Here is a 19,948-nt window from a genome sequence, read left to right as displayed (position 1 = left end):
TTGATGACTTTTATTGATGAACTGTCAAATCAGATCATAGCCAATCTGTATCTGAATTATAATGTAAACACAGTATCTGAAAAGGGAATTTAGTGTTTGAATTCTGGCACCACAAACAGTTAACACCAAATTATTGTGCATATTCCGAATTCTGGCTCCTGCCAATGTCCTGCATCTCCCTCCCTTCATTTCTAATGTACGAGGCTAAACAGTCTACACACTCCCCTGCATAGCTCTGTGCTCTGTGCCAATGGCCTGCAGGATTGGCACCATGAGGTCAATTGCTCTGGCCAAGGTCACGGCCAGCAAAGCAGTGAGGGGGCAGACCTGGCAGCGAATGACTGGTTGGAGCCAAGCCTCAGTGCTGCTGTAGAAGCCAGTGATGCCAGTGGACAGATGCTCTTTATAATAACTGAGTGATAGCTCTTAATTTCTCAGTTTTAGACACCATAAAAATAACTGACTCTTTAACTATTCAATGTAAACATCCTCTCTTGATTATGTTATTGCTATAGGACATAGAGGACAGATGAATAGAGCAAAAACCGCATATGGATCATTAGTTAAGCTATGCTACATGTTATGCCTTGTATGTCATGACAGAAGATTACTGGCGATAATACCCCCCGCTATTCCACTTGTGCCCTCATGTAACATGAGCTTTAAGTGTGTTCCTTGGGCTATTAGAGACTCACAGACTCAAACTTCCTTTACCACAGCCTTTTTTTTTTTTTTTTTTTTAGATAAGTGACAAATAATTCAAATACATTTGATTTTATTGTATTACTGTGTTATATAGGGGTCTATAAACATATGAACCAAGTAACCCTTGTGTGCTGTTCGGGTCTGTAGGACCCATTTTCATTTTTCATCAAATGATACTAAAACAAATATTATTTCTAACTCAAACTCATTGCCATTGGCTCATTTTTTGTTAGAAACATACATCAAAACACCCCCCCCACACATTTATATTACATACAGTATGTTTGGCCAAGGGCTAATAAACATGGCTTCATTTGTAAATTTGACACTAAACAAATGTTCTACTCATATCTTGAGTTTAATTCATTTTCTTTTACATTTTATTAAAAACTAATAAAAAATGAGTAGCACTTTTAGGTGAAGCAAGCATGTGTAAAATATTTTAATGTAAAATTGCTTAATTTTGCTTAGTTAAATACAAGTTACAAAGTAAACGAGTAACAAAAATATGAACACCACACAAGGGTTAATTTAGGGGTTAGTTATCTACTTATTGACAAAAAAATTAAAATCACCAAGGATGAGTTGTTGGTATTAGTAATGAAACTGTATATGTGTAAATGCAATGATTATATACTAGTGCATCTAAAAAAAAATAATATCACGCAAAAAATCAGGTTAAAATGTGAAACATATATATTTTATAGATGTATTATACAAAGAGTGATCTATTTTAACCGTTTATTTTTTTAAGTGTAATGTCATCTGCTGGTGTTGGTCCACTGTGTTATAAGAAGTCCAAAGTCAGTGCAGTGTTTTCCCGGAAAATCTTACAGCACTTCATGATTCCCTCTGCTGACAACTTTTATGGACATGCAAATATGGATTTCATTTTCCAGCAGGACTTGGCACACTGCCCACATTACCAAAAGTACCAATTAGTCTTATATAATATTACATTTTTAGGAGACATTGATTTTTGGGTTTTTATTAGCTGTAAGCCATAATCAATCATCAACAATACAAGAAATAAAAACACATTTCATTACTGAAATAAAGCAACCTGTCAATGATAGTATGTTAAGATATTGTTATAAGATATGAGACTATTAGACTGAAGGAGTAAGTTTATTGAGAAAACTGTACATTATAAGATGGCTCTAGTCTTGATACAAGATTAGATATGAATGGCCTAGACAGCAAACAATTAGTCAAAATGACACTTCTGCTTCTCTCTGTCCAATGATGTGCCCACTCTCATAATCTATTAACTGGGACAAATGTATTCAAGTGCAACTTACAGGCATGTCTTGCAGTCTTGTAATCTCTTACTTTTGTGGGTATCAACACAACTTCTAAAACAGTGCTTCTCAACTTCAATCTTGGGGACCCTGTGTTCTGCACAGTTTTACATCCTCAGCCACTTCTGATGTATCTTATGATGAACTTAACAATGTATGTAATTTGTGGTTTAATTTGGGCTAACCAAACATTGTTTGAAATATTAATTCTTAAAGGTTTCTCCGGTTGAGTCAACCCTTTCTCTGTGGTATGGCCACCATGTGTTTGTTCAGTCTCTACTCTTCAATCTTGCTAAGTTTAAACCATGTCACTCTGCTGCTCTGTTCTTTACGCTGGCTTCCTGTGGTATCCCGCTTTAGATTTAAACCTCTTGACAGTGGGCTGACAATGAAAACCCTATGAAGCCCAGAATGGACCTGCACCACTCTACCTAATGGCAATGATGTAAGCTCAATTCATACCTAGAGTTTTTCAAGCACAGCTCAACTTGATCCACCATCCTTCAAGAGACGGAGATGGAGGACAAGCATTCAGCCTCTTTGCTATGCTGGAGTCCACCTGCTGTCTAAACAGCAGTGCTACTGTCTTCAAATGCCAGTTGAAGACCCAATCTTTTAGAGCAGCACTCTGAATCATGCTCTGAGTCCTACACTTAAAATAACTTGTATGATTGGCTCGTATTTCATTTATATAACTTGATCTTGTTTCTGTATCGTATGGTTTTTCATCATTGAACAATGAACAATGTGTGCATGGCAAGGAGACATGAATTATCAGGAGATGGCTTGGGAACGCTTCTGCACCTGTATAAGAGATCAAGTATTATCTTGTGTGAGTCAGGAGGATGAACAATGGCCATCGTGTTCATGGCAAGTTTGAAGGAGCCCTGATAGTCGGTGCCAGATGGATTGGACATTAATTTTCTGTTTAAAGTCCTAAAGTGTGGGTATTTAACATTCCTTGATCCACAGTGTCACTTGTGTCCTTTGAATATGTCATAGAAGCCATTACCATCACGTTATGAAGCATTACCACAGAGGATGGCTTGGGAATACCTGCACCTGTATATGTTATGAGGTGTTATCTTGTGTTAGTGAGAATGAACAATGGCCGATGTGTTAATGGCAAGGCAACATGAATGATCAGAGTTTGAATGAGGCCTCATAGTGGGTGCCAGATGGATGGGACATGGTTACTAGTTGCTAGATACTAGAATACTGGATATTAGATAACATGTAGAAATATGATTATGTTAAATGTTACATAAGCCCTGGTGACTGTGTTCTGACGCAGGCCAATGAAGAAATGAAGAAACAGCCAGTGATGCTGGATGCTCTATAGGATGCGCAGGTGACAGGACATCATGGGAGTCTGAGTCAGCAGTAAGCAGCCGGTTCATCACAGGCACCCTGCTGACCGCAGAGCCAGCGGAGGGAATGAATAAGATATGAGTGAAGAGGCGGCGAATTAAAAGTAAAGGTGTGACAAAATGACTAACACTCTCCTGTGCACGTGCTACGGACAGGATATTAGAGCGGGGAAATAATTAAACTAACAAGTGAGTGGCTCTGGCTAAGCTGTCTCCTCAGGTCCGATATCAATACATTAGCTAAGACAAGCGCAATGCATTTTGCATGGGACCCTGCGAGGATGATTGATCAGGCTATAATAGCAGCCTGCACTGCTCTTCTGTCATTAGCTGGGTCAAGCTGGCTGGCCAGGCTGTCTGCGCTCGGGTCAGAGCCACGCAGGAACGGCACAGCCGCCATTACTACTGAGCCAGTGTGAAAGACCATTAATTAGCATTACACAGTCTCTCTCTCTCTCTCATTCTCTCTCATTCTTTTCTCTGTCTCTCTCTCTCTCTCTTTCGCACACACACACATACACTCACACACATGTATTGAGCTCACTCAATGAGTACAGCACTGCCAGAGCTGTGGCCCTTCTCTCTCTGAGTGCCAAACACAGGCACACAGCCATCTTCTCATTTGGACAGAGAGAGAGCGAGAGAGAGAGAGTCGCAGTTAGGAACAGTTAGGACATAAAGAGAGAGAGAGAGAGGGTGAGAGAGCAGAGTCAGAAAGACAAACAGAGAGAGAGAGAGAGAAAGAGAATGACAGAGAGAAAGAAAGAAAAAAGAGAGACAGAGGCCCAGGGTCTGCCTGCCTGCCTGCCTGTTACTCCTGTTGATTTCACTGGCTAATTGAATTGGCTTGTCAACAAAGCCGTTGTCATTCAGTAAGTGAATTTGTTGAATTATTGCGCGTCACAGCTGCTGCAAATCGCCCGCTATTTCCTGCAGGCAAAGGCAGTCCCCATGCCCTGTCACCATACAAAAACGAGAGAGAGAGAGAGAGAGAGAGAGAGGAAGAGAGACATGACAGAAAAAAATGGAAAAAAAAATACAGATAAAAAGCTAAACAAAAACATTACTGAGAGAGAGAGAAAAAGAGAAAGAGAAAACAAACAGAAAGAAGAATCAGGGCAGCCCCTCAGCCATTGGCCATGCATGGAGGCGGGAGGCAGGCTGTGTAATTGCAGGGGTGGTCATGTTTCATGTCAGACCACCTCAGCTCACAGACCTGTCCGTACAGCTGCACACATCCCCTATTCAAACAGCTCAGTCTCTCTTATACACAAATACACACACACATAAACACCTAGACAGATAGTCCTCAAGTCTTTTAGCCAGCTTTTTTTGATCAACATTTATTAAAGATGATTAATAAACATTTATTATGATGAACATTCATCGCAAGGTCTATTATTTTTTAATATCAGGGAAATATTTGCTTCATACAATGAGGAAGGCATGATATCTTTATCGAATGTTTAAAAGCTGGTCGATAATCATATCTTTACATCTCTTATAAAATTCTATGACAAACCCATCAGGTCCCGGAGCCTTTCCTGATTTAAGTGTGGCTATAGCATCCTGTTTGGAGATTTCCCTGCATAAAGCTTCCCTATCCTCGTCCAGTAATGCAAACACACCTAGACACTAGTATGCATGCTAGAGTTTCTCCAGTTAGAGGACAGTGGCAGATAATCTAGGGGGGTTTCAAAGGGTAGGAACTAGTATCGTGTCCCATGAGTTTTGCCACGTCCCACGGAAGCTATAGAATGCTCCACTGACCTGCAGGATCTATGTGTATGGGGTATTAATTCATTCTGCAATGAAGTCAGATGCCGGATGCTGCCAGTCACAATCATTACGACCTACTGCATGTGTCTACTGTCCACTGTGCACTGTAAGGAACAAAACTTGAATCAAAATGGTTTACCTAAATGTGATTAAAAAATAAATAAATAAATAAACTGTACAATTGTTTTGTGTGCACTATAGCCATTTCTAGGAAAACCTCCACCTTTACCATTGGCTCCTGGTAACATCTCATTGCACTTCGGGTGTGTCCTCCCACCTCTCACTCACCATCAGTGTGTAGTCCTTCTCCACAAGCTGCTGCCTTCCCCAGGGATTTATATAATGTGTTATAGAATATTTAACTGCCTGGCCTCAGTGTTGAAAGCTGTAAGAGCAAGTTGCCATGTGTTACTATATGTTCACTAGGTCCAGCTGGTCACATTTGCATTACCGCCAGTTATGAGACTATAAGGCAGATATGTAATAATCATAAATTTCCAGTTCCCAGTTGCAAAAAATAAAGTGTTGCATCCCCTACAAATTAGCATAAAATAAAGTGCTCCATCCATTGCAAGTAGCAAAAAATGAATGTGTTGCATTCACCGCATGAATTTGATTAATGTAAAATGTGTAATTGAAACAGCTTAACTTTTTAGTCAGCAGAAATTACATTACACATTTCATAAAACCTAAATTAGTCCAGCTAAATACATAAAGCAAATAATCGTTTTTATACATATAAAAACATTTATCTGATCTAAAGACTTCTAGTTGTCACAATTGGTGGTCTGAGTCTGAGTTGGCCTTCAAATTAAAAAATCTAGTGCAGTAAGTTGCCTTAAAATTTGAGTTTTCTCAACTTTTTTCTCAATGTTTACAATGTAGGTGAAAATTACACTGTGGACTGAGGAATGTTAAATGCTCGCACAATTGAAATGAAATCAATCCATCTGGAACCCACTACGAGGCCTTGCCATGAGCATGTTGGACAACTTACATAGGCTTTGGCATCAAGAGGCATCTAGCCTTTTTCAGAACTAGCCAATTTGCATCATGGTCAATCAGTGACATTTTCAGATCAGTCAATCATAGTGTAAAAAGAGTAAAAACAATATCATTCTTTTATTCTCATAAACAGATTTTATTTTGTGTAAGTATTAGGTTGAGTATCAGTGTGCGTGTTTGCATGTGTAAGTAAGTGTAAGTAAGTAGCAGACGGTCAGCCTGCGGAACCCTGAGCTGTCCTCAGGTCTATGTATGTTGACCTGCAGTGCTCTGTAAAGCCATGAGGGCCTGAGTGACACGGTCAGCTGGGCTCAGATCAGTGGCCTCTCCGCTCAGGCCTCAAAACCCATTAGTAAGTAAGTATGCCTACTGCTTCGACTGCCCCACAGAGGACGAACAGAGCCTGCAAAATCTCTGGACATGTGCTCACGTCTGTTCCGGCTCAACCTCTAGGCCAGGTCATACAGGCTATGCAACCTAACTCTGCTACACGAAGGACTTACGGCACACGGATGCATCCTCTGACCTTTGTGTGTGAGAGCGTACTGATACTGGACTACACTTACAGTTAGAGTAACTGCAGCTGTGCTTGTACAGCAGGAGCACATATAGGTTTCTTTCCGTCTGTCCTTATTTAGCAGGACTTAGCGGCACAATGGTAAAATCCACCAGCATTATACATAAATCTTTTTTCAGATTTTCATATTACTTTTTAGTTGTTACAAAAACGCAGATGATTCAAATTGTCTACACCGTTGCTGTACTAAAATCGCGCCCTGCCATAGGAAATTAATGGTCATCTGTCGCTTTCCAGTGTGAATGCAGGGTTAGGCGCTCATACTCTGTCTCTCACTCGTTCTCTCTCACAATTTTTTTTTGTACAATAAGTCTTAATGTTAGAAATGAAAAAAAAAAAAATAATCACTTACAAACTGGGCTCCAGTCCAGTTTTCATGACCCGGTTAGCTTACTGTATTGGGCCCAGAGAACCATTCAGTGAAAGGGTTTTAAGACATAGAAATCCAATGATTGGCTAGTCAGACCGTATTGGATACAGCTGGTAGCAATAAGGGACGAGGCCCTAATTATAGCCAGCGTGCTAATGCTGTGGTAGCATTGCTGGGGTACTAACACAGTGGTAGCGATGCTAGAATGGATAAGACCCATTGCCAAAGTTCTAAGGTTTCACTAGTAATGTTGAACGAGGCACATAGTCAACATGCTAATGCTGCTGTAGTCATGTGCGACTTGGCCTGGTAGCTAGTGTAAATAAATACACATGGACACATCCGATTACAGCAACTGTTGCTTGCTTTTAGCATACTGATACTGGACTACACTTTTTAGCATTGGAAAAAGAGAGGTAATTGATGACTTTTGCTGTGCATTAACATTTGCTTTCTAGATATTGTTAATATCATTGTGTCTGTACGCATGTGTGTGTGTAAAAGTATGTGTGTGTGTGTCTGTGTGTGTGTGAGGTGGTGGTGATTATGTGCTGCGGGATCAGTGGGCTGCTCTGCCATGGTCACTCTCAGATGAGCCGCTTCAGCGGATGGCTTTTAAAAGGCCCGCAAGGCCATGGCACGATTACTGGCCACTCAGACACTAAGCTGCTGTGGGTGGCCACATGACACCGCTCTCCTCCACTGTCACCCCTCTCTCCCTCTCTCTCTCTCTCTCTCTCTCTCTCTCTCTCTCTCCCTCCTTCTCCTCCTCCTCCTCTTCTTTTGCTTCTTCTTCTTCCTTTCCCCCTCATCCCCCCTTCCCTCCTCTCCCTTTCTCTTTTCTCCTTCCTGCTTTTTTAGCCAGCGTACCCTTGCTCGGCCCTGACAAGGTTATGCCACTGTGTTCTGAGTATCTATTGATTTCCACCATCAAAGATCCCTGCAGCCAGAAAGGGCTTTGCTGCTTCAGATAACACTCTGTCTTTCTTCTTTAGCTCCTTCCCTGTCACACACACATCTCACTGTTGTCTCAGCTCCCTCGCTCATGTCTTGGCCTGGTCTCGGGCTTGTCTCGTTCGCTCTCTGGTGTCTAACGTCCACTGCGGACGCTCGCCGGATTCGGCCTCAGACACCGGCTCCCCTGGGGCCATGTTAACACTGGGTTCTGGGTTTTTTTTTTCCAGCTTTTTTTTCTTTCTCTCCACTTTTAGCGGTGTTTGCTTATTGCTATAAAGCGTTCAGTGTTTGTCACTGTCTGTACAAGCAAAGCGATTCTGAGGAACAAAAAGAAAAGGGACAGCAAAAGCAAAAAACGAACTCTACGCATAAATATTAAGTGAAAGGTGTGCTGTGATCACTTTTCAAAGAGCGCCACTGTCCCTGTGTGTTTGGAGCTTGCACAAAAGCGAGAGTGTTTCCATATTTAGATTTAGAAATTATTCATAAGATTTGAAGTCATGGCATCATTTGCTTTTAGGAGGCAAAATGAGATTTTATTATGCGGTTGCTTATGAGTGACTCCCATCCCAGACAGAGGAATGAATGGCTTAATGCCAAGGCCAATTGAGAGGCGCTGTTGAGAGCCAGGGGGAAGATTTTCATAAATTATTCATCATTATACAAAATAATCCTTAGCAGGATTGGGAAGGGGGCTGGGGTGTTGGTTGGGAGTGGGAGCCAGGGCTTTTTGGGCTGGGGAGTCGTGGGGGACGTTAGTTTGTGTCGGAGGATTAGGCGTAAATATGTCTTTCATAACGTTCATCACCAAACAGTCCACTCTGAATGTCTGCGCGTCTGCAGAGCTATGGGGGCGGGCAGTCACGGTGGATGATGGGTAAGGTGTTGAGGGTTGGGCTTTGCTGCAGCAGCAGAAGCAGCGTGGGGGTGTGTGGACAGACAGCAGCAGAGGCTGGGGGTGTATGTGGGTGGGTATGGCGGGGTGGGTTGGGGGGTGGTGGTGGTGGTGGTGGTTATGGTGTTGACCTGGCTAGGCTGGGTGCACTCTCTCTGGGCCAAAAAAAAAAAAAAAAAGAGCGAGAGAGAGAGAGAGACGGATGGATGGAGGTGGCGGTGCCCCCCCACGCACACACACATACAACCACCCCCACACCAGACCCAGATACAGACAGACACATCACAGCCTGAGAGACCAGACCAGACACTTCATCACGACCCCGGGTGAGACTCAGACACACCCGTCACACAATCGCACGGACACAGACGCACTCCAGGACGCACCCTGCGCACACAATCACACATGCACAGACATGCAGAAGGAGGGGTTTCCGAAAAAAATAAATAAAGAACTAAGAAGAAGAAGAAAAAAAAAACTCATGCCAATGTCTCAAGATTGGAGGCCAGCTGATAGAAAGGCAGCCCTAGACGAGGTCACCCATTAAAATCTCTTTAAGAGGGCTCGTGTTTAAGACGGAATGTTAAGGTGGAATTCTCCAGGCTGTGAATTCTCCTGTCCCCTCCCCCCAAGGACACGGAGGAAAAGTTCTTCTTATTAACACTGCAATTTAATTCAATTTAGAGCCATCTGCCACTGCAAATATGCACACCAACACGCAGCGCTGTCTCCGCGTCCCTCGACAAGTCCCCAAGTGAGGACACAAAATGATATCTTAAATGTCCTTCAGCTTTGACTCCAGAGCTAATGGACTCTATAACTCATCAATGCTGTCGACTTGGACGCAAAAAAAAAAAGAGAAAACTTTCTCAGCGGTTTATCTAAGTGGCCTGTTTGAGGACAAGGCAACAGAAGAAGAACAAGCGGCGGAAAAAAGAAGATCTTTTCTCAGGGATTTATGTGCGAGTAAAAAAGAGAAGAGTTTGCTGAGGCGGAATCATATCTATTTTACTATGCTGTCAGCGTATCCATACTCTTCATGAAATATATTTGGAAATCATGCCCCATGGTTTATGGGACATCTATAAAGGAGGCTCCATCAAATCCAGGTGCGGCCCCGGGAGAAGAATGCGGGCTAGATCCGACGGTAGCTACATCGCTAGCAAAAGTCTGTCTGAATTTCCTGAAACTCCACTCTCCCCTCTTGCTCTTGGAAGCTGGACATCTGGATTTCTACTCATCTTTGACATCTACGCTGAAATCACCGCAGCTGATAAAGAGTTTAGAGGTGAAACAATCAGTATTTTGGCTCCAAACTGATTTTTCACATTTTCTTCTCTCACTTTCTGTCTCGCAGAGTTATGATTTCTGTTCCTCATCTGAGAGAAAGAGAAAGATAGAAAAAAATAAAAAATTGGACCAATCAGCTATCCGTCCCCTGTCTGCTCAACCTTCCTCTTCTCCCTCTCTCTCTCCTTCTCCTTACAGGGAGCGAACGGACTGGGAGAATGCGGAGCTCCCGTGGCCTGCTAAAGGGCTCTTGATTTATAAAATTATTGCAAACATGATTGAGGTAGTGGCGATGATTATTATAATAATACAGGCGCTTGATGAAAAGGAGGCAAGCATCTGAAGCAAGCATACCTAATGAGGACTTTGCAGAATGGGGAGGCCTAATGTGAAAAGTGTTTAACATGAGAATGAGAGGGTCCGTGCCCCCGGCTCCCCCCTCGCTGTGAGGGAACTGGGCCGGGCCTGGTCGCTGGGGCTACAGCTGACCACCGTGCATTAATCTGTTGGGCTAGACGGGCTGCAATGTGGGAGCTTCCAGATCCCCAAAACCTTTCGCCTCCCCATCCCCCCCCCACCGTCCACAATGCCACAGCTCAGACTACCACCAGACCCTGATCCCTATGCTACCATATTTCTCTAGACCATTAACCCTGAGATGCTGAGAGTTCCTGCTGTTGTTTTTTGCTATACTATTTGTACAGTGTATAAATACATATGTAGCTCCATACGGAGTTAGATTAATAACAAATTAGTAACATGAGCATTTAATTTGCTGTTTGTATTGACAGGTTTGAATCAAAAGTGATTTATAAAGTAATGGCACAATCAAGTAATCAGGTGAGAGAGTTCAGTTTAGCGCTTGTTATGAGATATAGCAAATCAAAATGAGCTTTAAACCAATTTTAAAAAGTTGTGCAGAATGTTAAGGGCTGTCAAACATGGAAACAGTATTTATCTATTTATTTATATCATCTGCAGTACATGTTTAATGAATCTATGATAATCCATAAAAGTGTGAATAAAAAGCAAAAAAACTCTAGAAATCCATACTTTTACCAAAACTTTTAAATAATTTAAGCTGCTATGTTTCAGAATAACTAATATCTTTTTCTAGTATGGCTTGAACTTGGACCATAGTACTCATTCATATAGAACCCCATTCCTCCCAACACTGTTTTTCTGCTAATTTTACAACAAACAATCTCTTACTAAACTATCCTTTCATTTAATCCTATTTTAACTTACTTTGAAACGGCTGATCCTCCTCACACTCAACCCCCAAATCCTAAATCAAAAACTCTTCCAAAGTGAAAATCCCGGACCCCCCAAAGGGCCACCCTAGACCCTTCCCCGTAGACTGGCCCATGGCCCCTTCTCCCCAAAGCTCCAGCTCCCCCTCCTGTCCTGGCTGGCTGGGCCGGCGGTGTGTGTTAAGTGCTATTGAATAATAGTGACCTTTAATAAAGAAGGGGATCCCGAGATTCTTTCCCAGACACGCACTGACCTTTCAAACCAGACGAGGGGCCAGCGAGGGAGGGGGGGCAGCGGGGGCCTTGGGGGGGCTGGGGGGTTTCTCCAGGGTTCACACTGTGGACTTTGAACCGGCCAGTTCCCGCTGTCCTGCTGGGTGTCTCGCCCTGCCAGAGCACTCTTTTTCTCCCCCCCTCCCTTCTTTTTCCTTCCTCCTTTTTTATTGTGTCAGAGAGAGCATTCCATATGCAAAGAGGCCCAAGCTGCCAGGTCTGAACCTTTGCAAATCAATTTGTCTGTGAAGGCGAGGTCTGCGGCACGACACAAAATGCACCTCACACTTTCTGACATCATTGGCTGTGGCACTCAAGTGCGTTTAAAACAACACTAATGGAAATCCCTCCTCCATCCCCCCTTCAAAAAAAATATCGAATAAATAAAAAAACAATGAAGTTTCACACACCGCAAATTAAAATAGAGCGAGGTGGAGATACCTTCAGAGGCATGACTGCCGTTCTGCCCTTGCCATTCATTTAGAACATGCAGAAGTGGGTTGCCATGTCCCTTTGTTATCTTCCCTCTCAGACAAAACAGCCCTGCACACTGTACACTAGCGCTTAATGAATACCTATTGTCCAAACACTCCAGCCAGCGCAAACAGCTCTTTAAGATGCCCATGAAAAACTGGGCTGGAGATAAAGGCTATGGTCTGCGTGACATTCCCAGTAAAAAAAAAAAAAAAAGAAGAAGAAAAAGAAAAAAGGAAAAAGAGACCAAGCTGCTTGAGTCTAAACAGACACAGAAGGTCAGGAGAGGAATGGATTTTTGCATGATTTTACTCCACCACACAAATCAGTGCCTGAAAATAGAAAAAGTGCCACACATATGAATTTTATACTAGATTGATGATCAAATTTAATTAAATGTAGAGTGGCATCTAGAGGAGAGTGCAAACTAGAATAGGGTAAAATGCAACATGCAATGATTTTTATATGATTTATATTTTATATAATGGTTTTACATGAATTTCTGTGTGATATTGTAAAAAATATAAACATGTAAATAAACCATAACACAATATAACTTAGCTAGGCCTCTAGACTAAGTACAGCCTCTAAGATCAAGATCTAACAGAACAGCTTCTGCAAACAAACAAATAAATGCAAAAGATGCATTTATAGCAATATTAATTCATAAAGGTTACATTTTTGGACTCTTCATACACAGACTAAATAATTATGTAAACATATTTTATGCAAATGAATTAATAATGAATCAAATCAAATGTTATTATTCTATTTTTCAGTCAATCAATGGTCACCATCAGGTTTTTTCTTCTTTAGTGCCAATTTAAAATTTCAAAAGTGTTCATTTTTAGTACCTGCATTCCCACTAATATCATTGCTTTTATGTACACATTTTTTTATGTTTTGCCACTGGAAATATTGACTGGTTCATACATAAACAGCACGAAATTATACTAAATTATTTGTGTTTGCTTCATCAAATTGCGCCTCACCTTTTACTCACTGTTACAACTAGCTCAAGCTCAGGCTATTGCAATTACCCCACCTAATGTATACACTCACTCAAGTTTCAGCTAAACTCTTCATAAACGGTTGGTTCTGGAAACAAGGTTTGTTTTCATTTGTAGCAGAGATGTGTGGGTTGAGCTGCTGGTATGAAAACATTATGAATCTTGTTTAAATACTTTTTTTAACCCACACTGGGTTAGTTTGCAGCCTGCTTTCAACCCTGGTGGGAATTATGCACACAGGCTAATGTGCATCATATGCATACATGATATTACCAAGCACTGCTGTATATACTTTAGTTTCTGAATCAGTTTCTCTGATTTTTTCTATTTATAGGTTTATGTTTGAGTAAAATGAACATTGTTGTTTTATTCTATAAACTACAGACAACATTTCACCCAAATTCCAAATGAAATATTGTAATTTAGAGCATTTATTTGCAGAAAATGAGAAATGTCTGAAATAATAAAAAAGATGCAGAGCTTTCGGACCTCAAATAATGCAAAGGAAACAAGTTCATATTCATAAAGATTTAAGAGTTTAGAAATCAATATTTGGTGGAATAACCCTGGTTTTTAATGACAGTTTTCATGCATCTTGGCATGTTCTCCTCCACCAGTCTTACACACTGCTTTTGGATAACTTTATGCAATAAAGTAAAACAATAGTATGGCCAAGCTTGACAATGTTGGTTGATTAGCATGATCACACAGGTTGAACAGCAAGGCCAAGAGCTGGTTAATCAGCTTGTTTACCAGGATATGCTTATGAATGGATGAAAAGTATTTCAACCACCTTGACCATAAAAGACCAGATTAAACCATATAAAAGTAGCTACTACAAACACCTGGCCTTAAACTGGATGATTACACAAAATAAACACAAAGTGACTGTTACAAAAATATCAGAGGTGCCAAGTGAAGAAGTACAAATATTTAAGCACCTTATGTAAGTAGAAATTTAGCTTTAGTGGAGTAATTATTGTACAGACGTATATTTATTTCTTACATTTTCACATAATTATCTGTACTTCCTACTCCTTACATTAAAAAAATAACCTATCCAGATAAAACTCTCCTTCCAGATAGAATTAATCTAATTTTTGTAGGATGAGAAGTATAAAGATGTACAATTCTGACACCCTATTGGCTTATACCTGCACATCACGTCCCATCACTCTACAGTAAGAACATAGCAGATGCATGTAGCCTAGTATGAAGATGTTCTGAAAGAACTCTATCTCTCAAAACATCCCAACTAAGCTTCTTTAATATATTTACATTGTATTAAAACGCATTAAAATAAAATTTTCAGTGGGCATATATGCTATATAAGGAGCCTAGTGCATCCCATATTTATCAACATTAACAATTTTAATATAACATTACAGTCATTATGGCTTTTAGAATTACTGTATGTGTTTTGGGGAGGGAAGGTAGTGAACTAAGCTTTTGTCCTTAATCGAACTTTTGCTTTTATACTTTAAGTAGTTTTGAAACCAGTAATTTTACACTTTTACTTAAAGAGTAAAAAGCTTGAGTTGATACTTCAACTTCTGCAGAAATCATTTTAAACCCTATTATCTATATTTCTACCTGAATAATGAATGGGAATACCTTTAACAACTTTAGTAGAATTCAGTACTTTACCATGTATTTTCTTCAGTATCTTGTCAATACTGAAGACAATGGTACTGACAACTGTGATAAGTTGAATTTTTGGTGTGCCTTGTATTTAACTGTATGTATTTTGCCTTGAATGCTTCACATGCTATTTAAGCAACAGAACACGAGAAGGAGTGTGTTATTCGTGATAACACACAACCTCAGTTGTTCTATTGCTTTTATACAACAGTTGTTTTTTTTTGTTTTTTTTTACAAAATTAAAAAAATAAATAAATAAAGAAAAAATAAAAAATAAAAAAATGTTTAATGAATATGCTTTAATTTGGACTTTGCCTTCCGCCAAAAAGTAGTTCCATAACATGTGAACTGTATCAGAAATGTAACTACAAAACAGCCTATGGTTTATACGTTAGCTTGAAATCAAATTAGGGATTAAAGGGGTTAGTAAACGTTAGAACCAGGAAATAGCGCTGAAATTCTTTATATGTCGTCTTCATATGAAAACTGCATGTTTGCGAGCATTTCTGCCTGTTTTGCTGGGTGGTGTTGGTTAGATAGCCAGCTGGACTGTGGTTAGGTTAGCGTAGCTTGCTTTAGCTTAGCATTAGCTTAGCTTAGCCTAGCCTGGTCTGGCTGGTTAGCGTTCCGGATATCAAACTGCGGCTGAGGTAACCGATGGATTTTCTTTCTCTTTTTTCCACAAAAGATGAGCCAGTGCTGCAGGCAGTGGGCCAGCATGCCTTGGCTGGGTGCTAGCCTGTGCTAAGCTAATACTGCTGGTGCTGGTTTAGGCGATGCTACTTAAATGCGTGTATATGTCGTTATTCGGCAATGCGTCCGTGGAATGATACAGATTTAGTGAGAGAATGCAGTGCTGTTATCACATATATCAGCACAGTTGGAACAATTCTCAACCAATCAGATTGTGAGGTCGGAACTAACTGTTGTATAATGTGTGACATTCCACAGAATGTGCCTGTGTACATACGGTATGTCTCCTATGTGTCAGTGTGTGTCTGTGCGTGCACTGGTATTTACAAAAAAAGATCTCTGTGTTATGATATAAACTGTGAACTGTGAGCCAATGATAACTCACCTCTTACTCTTTTAGCTCTCACTCTTTCACTCTCTCTCTTTCCCTCTCTCTCTCCTCTGACCTGCCCTCTGTCACTCTGTCCTGCTGTCATCCCAAAGATCCCGTGCTCAGTTTTCTCTGCAACAAAAATCAAATGTATGGATTTATAAAAAAAAAAAAAAAAAAAAAAAAAAAAAAACAATAACAGCATCTTTCATCTGGCCCAGCTCAGACTCTTAATGGTTGGGAATCTGGCCCAGTGTCTTCACGAGGCCCGATGGCTCATTTATTTGCTTGCAGCATGACAATTGAAAGAGAGAAAGGAGAAAATCTTGGGGAGTATTGATCACATACAGTCTTCCATTTCATCAAACAGCATCCCCCTCTCTCCTGATTCTGCCCTCGTCCCCCAATTTACACCCTTAATTCAGGTTTCTCCCTCTGTGTGTGCACGTGTGTAGCCTATATTGTGTGTGTGTTGTGTGTGTGTTTGATCCCTGATCAATATCTGTCCCCTTGTGAGCCCCTGTCTAGCCAGTTTCCTCCTGCTCCTCTGGAGTCTAATGAGTGGCCTTGGTCATGGTGGGACGGGGCAGTCAGCCAGCAGCAGCCCCCTGACTGAGACACAGAGAGAGACAGACCCATGACCTTAGGCCCCATCAGCTGCAGACTCGATCAATCTGCTCCACGCTCACACAAACACACACACACACACTTACGGGCACAAACCCACACATGCCACTACCGTGACCTCCTCATCACATGCACTATGCGTCTCCATCATCAAAGAGCTGTTGTCGACACATACAGCTGACCTATGTAATGTTAAACATGTGCTATGCATCCACACTGTAAACCTGCATAGGTTAGCAGAAGTCAGGATAATTAAGGCAATCTTACACACACACACACACGCGCTCACACACACACACACACACATACATACACACACTGTCAGTGTCTCCAAAATATGAACAATGTAACCACAAATGTCAATACAAAAAAAAAAAAAAACACTCCAATCAATTTAGGACCATTTCAATTGGTCCATTCATGAAAAAAAAGTTTGTTTACTAGTTATTCTCTATGCAGGTTAGAATTCTATTCTCCTTATAATACATGAGGCCTGCCTATTCCTAAACTCCTGACCATGAAAGGCTGTGGTGATTCAAACCGCCTCTTGACAAGCAGGTAGTTAGACAGTTGCACCACCCCTAGACCTCTGAACATGAACTCATAATCATTTTTGTGAGCAAGACAATATAAGAACAGAAGAGTACCCTACCAGTCAACTGCTGTTTTTTGTTATCCAGTATCAGTAGCTGCTTTTTATTTATAAGTAATTGCTTTTTTTATCTTAGCAATGACTTTATTATTTATTACTGCACTTCTCCTATCAGACCACTTAGTCTTCTCCTCACTGCTGCTGAAACTAAGATCTAGCCCAATGATTGGCTGAGCTAAAGGCACTGTTTCTAAAGGCACTGAGTCTTCCTGAACCTGTACCAGTTTTTTTTTCAGTTTCCAAGATACTTTTATAGGTGTAGGAAACAATATTCACTACTATCTGGTTTCATCTGTAATTTCTCTAAAGAAAATATTTATACTTTTAATACTTTTTAATATGTTTCTGTGTCTCTTTCTAGTTATTATGATGATGAAAGTGTAAAAATTATGCAGTAAAGTGTTCAGTAACACAATTGGTTCCAGCACTGCTTTATTTGTAAATTGACATGTTTTTTTCCATTTAAAACAATATATGTTTTTTTTTTCAGGATTTTGCCCCATTTGGAATGCCCCATATATCTGGCACCTATCTATCAGGCCTCACACAAACTAATGTCTTGCCATGAGCATTCTGTCTAGTGTTCAAACTCACTCACAAGATAACACCTCACAAATAATACTGGTATGGGCATTCCCAAGCTGCTGATCATGATCAATTCACATTTACTGTTAGCATGTCAGTACATTTGTCTTACGACAAGTGGCTACATATAACTGAAATTCCATTGGATTCTGATACTTTAATATAGGGCTATTTAGGTCAGTCTAAAAGAACAAATGTACTCTTTAGCATTAAGATAACCTGTCATAATCCAAAATGAAGTTTATTTAAGAATAACTGATATCTCTTTCTCTCTTTTTCTGAAACCACCAGTTCATTACAAAGCCATTCCCTTCTTTAGGCAACTAGCTCGATGTTCTCTTTTTTTCTAAAAGAAAAAAAAGGAAGAAAAAAAAAAAGAAACATCTCTTGTGCCCTGGTTTGACTTTATGGTGTATCTCCTAAGCTAGTGGATTATCTCTATCCAGCTCTCTCGCTTTTTTTTCTCTCTCTTTCTCTCTCTCCCACTCTTTTTCTTTCTACCTCCTTTGGCTGAAGCAATCCAGGAATATATTTCTAATCAGACGGTGGAAAAAAGCAAAGGAGAGAGGAGAGCGAAAGGAAGAGAATGACTAATTGAAGCAGGGGATTTCTCCTGATCTGTGCTCGGGCTGCCTGTACTTACAGCTCCGTCGAGTTGCCCTTCATTTCCATGCCTTTATCTGCGAGCAGAGGCAGAGAAGCCACCAGAGAACGTTCTGCTTTTCTACTGCTCACGCTGCGACCCATTTTACTCGCACATTCTACATACGTCCTGACCAGCGGCTGCCGTTATACTGTAGGAAGGTGTTTTTTTTTTACAGGTTTTTAGGAAGAAAATAAAAATTTACTGTGTCAGGTTCTTCTGATTTAAATAGATGTAAAGTGCTTCTGACAAAAGTTATATTAATATTTCATTTTTAAAGCTGACAAGACAATTCCTTCCTTACTTACAATATTTTATTAATAGAAGTTTGAGTACTTAAACTCAACTCATTCTAACTCTTAAGCTTAACTCATTAAATTAAGCCTCTATTTGAAAACACAAAACGTTTGGTTATGATAGGGATTAAAAAATAATAATATACAGTATACAAAGCAAATTGTACTGTTTAAAGGTTTATTACTTACATTAAATATAAAGCTAACTTGGCAAAACAATATATATATATTTATATAATATACTAATATTTAGACATTCCAACAGTCATGGACAAGATCTATTATTTGCCATGCCCCATAAAACCTATAACACGCTGCACTGTGCAGGATATCGCGTGTGAGGTCCTCGGTTTGCATGAACAATTCTTGCCAGAAGCCACCAGTTATAATCATTATCCATGATTATGGCACTGCCCTGTCTACTGTGGGTGGTAATGCCTCCTATGATGTACTGATGAAGCCAGTACACACATGACAATGTTAAATTCCCACACAATTTCAGAAATGGAATGTTCAATTCAACTCTGGCCTTGCCATGTGAATGCTGGCCAGTGTTCAATCTCACTCACAAAATACCACCTCACAACTTATACATGAGTGGGCATTCCCAATCTGTGCCCTGAGGTATACTTATAGAAGTAATATATATATATATATATATATATATTTATTAATTACTATTAAATGTCTAAAATGACTGCAAAATCTAAATAGCATGAAGTATTGAGTTAATTCTTAAAGCACAAAAATAGCAAACACAATGTAAACACTGTTACTGTCTTCCTGGCGCTAAAAGCACTCCTATCTCTCTCACACTCGACTCTTCCAGGGATCGGCAGCCTTCGGACTACATTGCCCAGGATGCACCACACACTGACATTACAATCAATCTCAAACACATAAGACAGGAATTGATAATTCCAAGAAGTAGATCACCTGAGTACTAGCCAAATGGTTTAGCCCTATAAAACTGGCTCATTTTCTCTCAGTCAGTATCTCTCAATGCTGAGTATTGACGGTTCTACCCTTGTACAACGCATTGTCCTTTTTCCTGTGTTTCTCTCTCTTGTTTTGACCTTGCTTTTGTACTTAACAACCTTGATTTTTGCCTGCCCTCTGATATTGCTTTGCCCTCTGTTTGACCTCTGGCCTGTTTATCTACTCTGGTATGTTATCTCCTTG

At 40.4% G+C, this 19,948-nt stretch overlaps 1 long non-coding RNA gene across 2 annotated transcripts in view; it reads right to left on the bottom strand.

Moving 5' to 3' along the window:
* Positions 1-19,948, bottom strand: part of LOC125803000 (uncharacterized) — a 124,920-nt gene that overhangs the window by 40,920 nt on the left and 64,052 nt on the right. The window contains exons 1-2 of one of the 2 annotated variants that reach the window (XR_007440053.1): positions 18,471-18,554; positions 15,979-16,095 (exon numbers count right to left, since the gene is read on the bottom strand). This is a non-coding gene — a long non-coding RNA (uncharacterized LOC125803000). Of the gene's footprint in view, positions 1-15,978; positions 16,096-18,470; positions 18,555-19,948 lie in introns of those variants that run through there. The other variant, XR_007440052.1, reaches the window with a different exon arrangement.

Source organism: Astyanax mexicanus, chromosome 7, assembly GCF_023375975.1.
Source record: "Astyanax mexicanus isolate ESR-SI-001 chromosome 7, AstMex3_surface, whole genome shotgun sequence".
In the NCBI taxonomy this organism is placed as follows: Eukaryota; Metazoa; Chordata; class Actinopteri; order Characiformes; family Acestrorhamphidae; genus Astyanax; species Astyanax mexicanus.
The sequence above is the reverse complement of the archived record's forward strand: the minus strand, read 5'-3'. Positions and strand labels throughout refer to the sequence as shown.